Genomic DNA, 9829 nt, shown 5'->3' with positions numbered 1-9829 from the left:
AAAATTGTGGAGTCTGTCAGGTGAGACTCAGCAGCGACCCCCGGCTGCGCCCTCTGCTCGCCTCGTAGCCCTCCTCTCAACTAACAGCCGCCAGTGTTTACAGCCTACACTCCCTTTAAGATCTTCAAAGAACTCTTCCAAAGCAGCATCTCACTGGAGCTTAGAATTGTCTCATGAAGGTCAAGGTCACTATCTCGGAGTGATATCACCATATCCACAGTTACCCCCTACCATCCCAAGGCGCCGTCACATTGTACTGTTTCATTGTCTTCCCTGCACTTAACCACTATTTGAAATTCTCTTCTTTTTAATTTATTTACTTCCTCCTGTCTGTTACCACCGCACCTCTCCACCAGGATGTAAGCTCTGTGAGGGAGAGAAGAGCGTGGCCAGATCCAATACAGAATGCCCAGTTACATTTGAATTTGAGATAAACAACAGAAGTTCTAAAAGATATAAGTGATGTCCCATGTGTTATTTGGTACATACTTGTACTAAAAGAATTATTCATTGTTTATCTGAAATTCAGATGTAATTGGGCATCCTGTGTTTTCATTTGCTAAAACAGCAACCCTGTTGGGGAGGGATCTTACCTATTCACTGCTTCATCTCCAGCACCCACAGTAGTGCGCATGGCATGTGCTGAATAAATGTCGAATGACTGGCTGGGCAAATTCCTTCATTCCTTCGCTCATTTATTCATCCAACCCATTATATTACCTGCCAGCTGGGTCGTGGGGCTATAAGGGTAAAATGAGACATAGTCCAATGGAAGAGGCAGACAACCAGTAACCACCATGCGATTAAACTTTGATGATATAAAGTATTAGGGGCTGTGGGAGCGCTGAGGGGGAGCCCTGACCTGTCCAAGCCAGCAGAACTGCCTGGAGGAAGATGAAGATGAGACTTGGAGGATGAGGAGGCAAAGAGAGAGGTGTGACAGCTGCTCTGGGCAGAAGGTATGGCATGTGCAAAGGCCAGAGACAAGGCAGGGGCTACGGAATTCTGAAAGCTGCAAGGGGTTGGGGTGGAGGGCAGATGTACAGTGTGGGTGGGGCAGTCAGAAAGAGGTGAGAAGGAGACTCCGTCGCTGAGCATCAGTACCCACCAGTCAGGTGCTATAGTGATTGTGCCCATTGTATAGATGAGGAAACTGAGGCTGGGAGAAGTGAAATGCCTGGCCTAGGTTGACAGTCTGAGTGGAAAAGGCCTAGCTGAAGCAGATTCTGAACCTGAACTCTTCTGAAAAGGCTCTGGGTTAAGGATTATAACCCCCAACTGGAGAATGAAGAAACTGAGGCCCAGAAAGGTGACAGGGCTCTCCCTGTGAAGGAGGCTCCGTCCAGTTTAACAGGAGAACACTGAGGCAGTACGAGGGGTCTGGGTTGTCTCGGGCCCTCCAGAGAGACAGCAGGAGGCCTGGAGCAGGACACAGGAGTTCAGGCCGTTGTGTCTCCTGTTCCTGTTTGGGTTGGGTCTCTAGGAGTCCCTTACTGAGCCCTGAGGCTAATTCCTGCATGGGTCTTGGGCTGGTCTGCAGTTTCCATGGAGACCGCCTCCCTCCATCCCTGAAATCTCATTGTGACTAGTATTAAGAGATTAACTCTGCCCGGCAGCCCTCGCAGGGTCTTGGGTGCCAGAGTGGCTGTGGGAGCTCCCTTAAGGATGAAGAGGTTGCCCACTGTGTGAGACCCCATAACACCAGGAGGAGGATGTCAGACTGGGGCCAGGGCTTCCCCCGGGACACCCCAGGTATGATCCTGACTCCACATCTACCTGGAAAGGAGGACGAGGTGGTGGGAGAGAGACACAGGACCTAGGGGAGGAGTCCAGATTTTGGATCAGTATAGAGATGTTGTCACCCCAGCCCCCAACCCAGGAAGGCCCAGGGTCTTGATGGTGGGACCCCATTCTGATCAAGGCAAGATTCAGATTCTGTCAACAAGGCGAGGGGAGCCTCACAGAGTCTTTTAGGGGTGTTTCAAAGCTACCTAAAGACCAGCTTCCTAATCTGCTTCATTTTGCTTTGGGGAAACTGAGGCACAGAACAGGAAAGTGACTTGTCCCCAGTCAGTGAGTCAGTGAACTGAAGCAGGTCAGGAATCCAGAGGGAGCCCTGGGGTTGCCTGAGCAGAAAATGTTTGGTTAAAATGTCATTGCCCCCTCTGCCATGAATCCCACATCCTCCTTCCTGACCTCCAAGAACGGGGTCCCCTCAGCCTTCTCTCCCCTGGGCCTGTCCCATCAGCCATGCTTCCCTTCCCTCCCCGCCTCTCCCCCTCCTCCTGCCCTCCCCTGCTACCTGCATAGTCTGAGCCTGCCAGAATGTCCCTGGCAGGCTCCAGTCCACTGGAGGGCACGGCCACCGGGCCCTAACTGTCCCATCCAGGGGACGTCCCCTCACTGGGTCACTATCAGGATGACTTTGGACATTTTTTGTTCCACGCTTCAGCCCCTCTGTGACTTCAGGGCCTGGATATGGTGGGGGCCCTGAGAACCCATCCCCACCCCACCTCTTCCTGCCAGGCCTGCATTGGAGAGATTTAGGCCCAGTTCCAAAGCACTCCTGGGTCAGGCTTCCTGGAAGGCCACACTGGGGCAGGGAGCAAACACTGGCTCTGGAGCCAAGTAGCGATAGTTCAAATGCTCTTGACTCAGCAGTGTGAGCCTCAGTTTCCTCACCTGTGAAGGGGGGCAATAACCCTTCCTCAAAGCTTGTTCCCATTTTCTATGGAAAAATCTCCAGGTTATGCTATTAAATGAACAAAGTGAGATGCAGAACAGTTTAAGAGATGGGGGATGATATCGTACGATCTCATACGCTGCCTGGTCTGTACAGGGAAAGTTAAGGGAAGTGATTAGCTACAGTGAAGAGGGCAGTGGACTGGTGGACAGGAATTGGGGGTGGAAGCCAGACTTCTCAAAGTACACCTTTTATATTGTTTTGACTTTTGAATCATGTGCACGTAGTACCGATTCCAAAGGAAATTTAAGTGTTTTAATAGATTGGGTAAGATATCAAACCATCAGAATAATCACTCAGACCTCAATGATGTGACAGGTGTGCAGCCTAGATGGAGACCATGTACTAGGACTTGACTCAGGAACCGAGAAAGCCTGACCCCGAGTCTCTGCATCCTTGACCTGGAAGGGCCCTTTATTTTAAGCCGATTTCATTTTGCCAATAGCAAAATGATAGTCATCGGTACCAAGAATCAGGAGCTCCCTACATGCCCACCACAGTGCCAAGCACTGTCTGAGTAGCATCCCGTTGAATTAGCATCTGACTTTATGAGGAAGCTATTATGTTCCCATTCTACAGATGGGGAAACGGAGCCTCATTGAAGTTGCAACTAGGAAGTTGGAGAACTTGGATGCACATCTAGGCCTTTCCAGCTCCAAAATGTTAAGCCCTCCTGTGGTAGGTCTCAATCTTAGTTGCATATCAGGATCACCAGAGAACTTTAGAAAATACTCACAGCCAGCACCCACTCACCCCCACCCCAAGGTTTGATCATTGTACTGTGGTGGGGCCTGGGCATCAGTAGGTTTTAAAGGTCCCAGGTGATTCTAATTCACCATCAGGGTTGAATTTCTGCTTTATGCTAGACAACTTTTCAGATGGGAAACCAAGGCCCAGGAGGGAAATGACCTTGCCCAAGGTCACACAGTGGCTGGAAGCAGAGCTGGAACAGGGCTCACATGGAGCCTTTTTGAAAATAAGTGAATGGTGCCCCCCTCTGAGCGGGCAAATCTCCATGGGCAGTTGGCTTGGTAAGTGGAACAAGGGCTGGATTTCCACCTCCACTTGCCCCCTTAGCCAGAGAACCTTTGTGCAGTGAGCAACCTATACAACTGTACGAGGTGACCGTGGCCTGAGTCTCGGGATCCCAAACACTTCATCTCAGTGACCTCCAGGCAGATCCCTAGAACCCTTCAGAACAAGGATGTGGGGAGCCCCAGGGTGGTTCCTGGGATGTGGGTTCATTCCTCACCTGAAGACCAGGGCCTGCACCCTTCAGACCCGAGAGGGTCTGGGCAAGGACCCATCTAACTCCCAAAGTCACATCCAGCAGATAAAGTCAGGAACATACCAGGAGGGAGGAACATACACGCAGGAGGACAGCAACAGCCTCAGCCCAGAAGTCACAAGCCACCTGGCAGAAGGCAGCCTATGGGGAGGCCCCGCCCACACAGACCCAAGTCCTCCTGGCTTCCTTCCTGATCATTCTTTCGACCACACTCTCTACACTACCTATTGAGCCTTGCAGTCAGCATCTCCCATAATACCCTGCTTTCCAGCCAGAGTAGCTTCCATGCCCTTTCACCCTCACCCACCATGTTCTCCACTTCTGGATGTTCCCTCTGCCCAGGATGCCACCTCCTCCAGGAAACCCTCCCTGACCACTCCAGCCCAGAGATATGTCTTCTTTCTGCCACCTTCCAGCCCTCACAGTCCATACACACAGCCCAATTGTGCCTTGGGGTGGAGCTTATTCTATCATCATACTGGCCACTTTTCATTGACTACTTACTATGTGCCAGCCCTGGAAGGGCAGGGTGGCCTGGAGGTTAGGAGCACAGACTCTGGAGCACAGATTCTGCTCAGGTTGGAATCTCAGCTTCCTATAAGCTGTGTGAGCTGCAGCATATGATTCAACCTCTCTGTGCTCCAGGTTTATAAGATAGTGATAAAAACATTGCCTTACTTCACAGAGTGGTTGTGAGGATCAATGAGTTAATACATGGACAACCCTCAAAACAGCTTTATAAACATTGGCCGTGGTTATCATTGCATATATCCCACTCCATTTCATCTCACAACAACCCTATGAGTTAGGTACTATTATTCCCAATTTACAGGTGAGAAAACTGAGACTCAGAGAGGTCTTGAGAGTCAGGGCAGGGCTCTGCATCCTTTTCTGTGGCCTGATGCCTCCAGAGAGAGGATGTGGCTGAGATGGGTTATAACTTTGAGCCTCTGATTTGCAGCTCATGGCTGCTTCTCAGAGGGCCCGCAGGACACAGGGCCAGGTGAGATCCCCCTGACTTGGGCCTTCCGGTGGCTCTCAGGCACCATTCTGCTTCCAGCCAGCACCAGGAGGGAGGGTAAAAAGCAAAGAAGGGCCTTTCAGGGAGGCCCTTTCAGGGAGGGCCTTTCAGAAGGGCCTTTCAGGGCTGAACATCAGGGATGTTCACTACCATCCAGAATACATCACTGAGTACCAGAGAGAGCTCCTGTCTGCCCCAGCCTAGCTGGAGACTCAGGACACCCGGGTGACCTTCTGTCCCTGGACGAGTCACTTCCCCCCTCTGGCCTCCGTCTCCCCATCTGTACGATGAGTGAGGGGATGAGGCTGGACCAGCAGTTTTCTGATTCTCATTAACAACAGCTGGCTCCACTCTCAAATGAAATATTGAGGGACAGTGTCCCTAAGAGGCAGGCACTGGGTGAAGTGGGGCCTCTGCCTACACTCCCTTGGCTCCTGGGACCTGAGAACCCAGTTTGAAAGGCCTTAGGCCGCATCCTCCTAAGGGCTCTCTTGGCTCTGACACTGCAGGATTCTAGAATCCCCAGCTCAAAGCGGCCGCTTCGCATCCCTGTTTGGAAAGCTCTCCCCGCCCCCCCCCCCGCCCCCCAGCTTCTTTTATCTCTCTTTGGTAACACAGCAAATTTGCTTAGGACCCAGAGCAGGGGAAACAAGCAGACTGTTGACTCTTGAGCAAAACCTACCCTTTGGAGAGCAGCAGAGGAGGCGCTCGCTGTGCGTGGGGTGGCTGAAGGCCTCTTGCATAACCCGGCGGCCTCCTGCCCACCCAGGCCTTTGCTTTGCAGGGTTAGGGGTGAGGCAAACCGCAAACTCATGCCCAGTTAATTTTTTAAGGCAAAATCAACAGGCTCAGCAATGATTAGCAGGCAGGTAAGTTCGTCTTAATCATGCTGAGGAGAGGGAGGAAGGAGGCTTCCAGGGGCCCAAGGATGGGGCTGAGTTATCAGTTAACCACATAAATGTTTCCTACCAAACCCACTGGCCTTCAGCCCCGAGCTTCCTCCTCTTCCTCTCGGAAGTACTTCCGTGGCACCCCAGCGAGTGGCCATCAGTCACTGAGTGAACAGACACTCCACCCTCTGGGGTCTGTAGGAGGCACTGCCAGGGCCCTCGAGGCCTGGGATGAAGCAAAGGGGGCCTCACCAAGCTCCTGGTCTTCTTGTTAAGGCCAAGCTCCCCCTGCTGCCTCTGCATGGCCTGGAGCATGTGTCCTCCCTCCTCAGGGCTCCGTGAGGGGCCCTGGGTCTATGTCCCAGGTTCAGCCTACAGCCGGCTGCCACTCTCCTGGGGGCCTCGGTGTCTCCATCTGCCAAATGGGTGGATTGGCTGGGACACCCTGTCCAGTCTTGAAGTTCTGTGATTGGATTAAGCCAACAGGGCCTGTACCCAGGACGAGGAGGGCGGGATGAGCCATGTTTTAGGAGTGCTAGGAGGGAGAAGAGATGCCCGGAGGAGGGAGGGGGCCTACCTGGTACGTGCTGTCGGCACCAGCCAGTGTCAGATCCCAGCTCCAGGAAGAGGGCTGTCCTCTCTGGTGGAAGGCAGGGGTCCCTGTGGGGTGGGCTGTGGCTGCAGGGATGACCTGACAGACCCCAGCTGGTCCAGGGCCCCTCCCCCTAGACCTCGAGAGCTGCCAAAGGAAGCAGCAAGGCCACACCAGCCCTAGGCCTGCCGGCTGCCTGGACTGGAGTTTGGTCAGTTGTTGGGGACCTATATTGTGAGAAAGTTAGGACTTTGTCCACAAACTGGAATTTGAAATTTCAAAGGGGCAAAACTGAAGGGCCCTACCCAGGAGTGGAGATGGCTCTTGGCTTCTTTCCCCCACGACTTTTGTTCTCTGTCTTGATAAGTCCCGGGTTCCCTGCACCACTCCCTGGGTTGTGGGCGGGGGAGGGGAGACAGGAGATAGTGGGGACTCGAGCGCCCAGGGGACGTGAAGACGCCAGGCGGCCCGTGGTGGCTGGTGTCTGGAGGATGCCTCTGCACTTGCACGTGCCCCGGGACAAGCTCCTTCACTTCTCAGCTCCCTGAGCTCCCTGGCAGTGACGTGACAATGGAACCACTAGCCACCAGCGCTCCAGAATTCCAGGGTTCTTTCCAGGGATCCAGGAGGGAGGCAGCGTGGAGGGGGTAAAGCCCTCAAGCTCTGGAGTCAGACTTGGGTTCCAGTTACAGCCCCTCCTGTTACATCATTATGGCCTTAGGCAAGTGACTTCCCCTCTTTGAGCCTCAGTTTTGTCACCTACAAAGTGGGACAGATAAACAGAGAAGAGTGGAAGGTTCTTAGCACTGGGCCTAGCACAGATTCTCTCCAGAAACATTAGCCATTATTGTCATTTAAAAGAAAAATATTGTGGTCCAGAGCGGCGGCTCCCTTAACCACTACCCGCGCCAGAGGCCTCAGCACCCTGCCCACTGCCGCCCCTCCCCGACCCCCGGCTGCCCAGGACAGTGGTCTCAAAACACCCCTCCTTCCCTTCCTGAGGCCCCTGTTTCTCCATCTACAACAAAAAGGAGTGGGACCTCCAGCTGAGCTCTGAGACCTCTCTGTTGTCCCCTGGGAACTGGGGCATGTTGAGCTGGGGTCTGACTGCCCCAGGGGCCGGGCCAGAGATAAAGAAGGACTGCTGAGTTGATGGCCTAGAGGCCAGGGTTTGTTCAGACCTGGGCAAGCCGTCCCTGGAGTTCTCCTGTGCAGGGGGTCCCGATTCCAACTGATTATGTGGCCAAGGTCAAGGAGTCAGCCACTGATGACAGTAATCACTGCTGTTGCACTCTGTGCTTACGCGCGGTCATTTAATGCTCGTACTGTCCCCGCGGAAAAGGTATCAAGCTGTCTGATGCCAAAATGAGGGCTGAGAAAGCTGGAACCTGAGGTCACAGAGTTTGGGAAGTTGGCAGTGCCTGACTTTTGACCCAGGTCTTTCTGATTTCAAGGTCCATGGTTTATCCTTTAAGGGTGGGGTGGGGGTAGGTGTGGGGGCGGATGTGTGTCATCTTCACAACAAACTTCAAGTTAGGCCCATTTTACAGAAGGGGAAACTGAGGCTTTGAAATAATAACTTGCCTGAGACCACAGAGCCAGTGGATCTTAGAGGTGGCCAGTCATTTATATGAGGGACGTGTATCTAGAAGGTATTGTTTGGGGTCAGCTAACGGTGGGGTGATTTGTGTATGTAACAGATTATGCAAGTCCTAGTTCATGGGTGGGTAGATTTACTTATGGGGTGGGTTGTGATTGGTGGGACATGGGATATGACATAGGTTTCTGGAATGTGCCTCACAGGCAGTGGGTCTCCCATGTTGTGCGTTTGGTAAAGCACGTATGCCACTGTTTGTGTACAGAGTAGCTTGTCGTGTGCAGGCTGCCCACCTGATAGTTCTTGCATGTAACAGGCATGTGTGTGGCATGGTTGACCTTAGTTGATCATAGACCTTATTCAATTCAATCTAAGATGCCATCTGTAGAGGTTGAAAATTGTTATTTTTGTTACCGTTACACTTTGACGTGCCAGCGATCCCAGCCCACTTTTAGAAATAGGGAACTGCGCCTCTTAGACTCGATGAGATGCCATACGTTTAGGCTTGTGAGAGGACTAGCGGTGTGTGGCCTGTCACAGGTGCCAGACAGGTGGCAGGACCCGGAGTCAGCCCTTGAAGGCCCCTCCCAGAGCTGCCCCTCCTTCTCCTCTGTGTTTATGCCTTAGTTGGGTCTCCTGCCCGGCTCAGCCTTGGCCCCAAGGCTGTTGGAGCCAGGCTCAGATGTTCCTGGCAGAGCATGGGAGGAACCCACCAGGAGTTGAAGTCTTCTCCATCAGCTCTTACGGAATTTCTCTTCCTCCCTCCCTCCCTTGCTGTCTTGTCCTGTTCAATAAACAACTGGGCCAGTATCTTCACCCCATTTTACAGATGGGAAAGTTGAGGTCCTTAGAGAGATGTGATTTAAGGAAAGTTATCCAAATAGTGACAGAGCTAGTTCCTAAACCCAGGTCTCCTGACACCAAATCCAGCTTCTCTTCTCCTCCAGAACAATTGCCCGCCCCTCCAACTCCCACCCCAGTTATCTCAGCTCCAGGGGGAAGATGGAGGGAGGAGAACACAGCTACATGGGGCAGAGAAAGGGCTTCTAATAGTTGGAAGAATATGAGCAGGGTGCCTCCACACACCCCTCAGGCACCTGCTGCTTCTCCCACTGATTCACCCACTCATTCATTCACCCATTCACTCACTTATTCATTCACTGTTTCAGTAATTCACCCACTCACATATTAATTCACTCTGTCTCTAATTCACCCACTGTCTAATTCACTCATTCATTAATTCACCCACCCACTCACTCATTCATGCACTCTCTCACTAGTTCACCCACTCTTGCTCTTGTTACCAAATCCCTGTGCCCGGCCCTTCCCGCCAGCAAAGGAGGACAGGTTCCCAAGCCTCCAGAGTCCCAGATCTTTCTACGTCGGCCTGCACTTTCCAGCTCCACCACCCCAGGTAGTCTGGGAGCTCATGAAAGTGTCTGCGCGGTGGGCAATGAGGGCTGGAGGGTGCAGAAGAAAAGAGTAAGCCATGAGTTGAAGGCAGGCGGGCCCGGTCCCAAACGAAAATGGGGGGCCCCTTGTTCAGAACAGCCGAGCATTAAACCAAACACGGGAGCCTGAGAGTGGAGCTCTGTGCACGGCTTATGTGGCTCACCCGTGAAGCCCACTCTAGAGGGAGGAGGTGGGTGGAGAGAAACAAAGGAGATACGAAAGGGAGGCCAAGGGGGGCAGGAGGAG

This window comes from Aethalodelphis obliquidens, unplaced genomic scaffold, assembly GCF_003676395.1.
Source record: "Aethalodelphis obliquidens isolate GAN/ISIS:26980383/991018 unplaced genomic scaffold, ASM367639v1 scaffold42, whole genome shotgun sequence".
NCBI lineage: Eukaryota > Metazoa > Chordata > Mammalia > Artiodactyla > Delphinidae > Aethalodelphis > Aethalodelphis obliquidens.
This window is presented reverse-complemented; position numbering follows the sequence as displayed.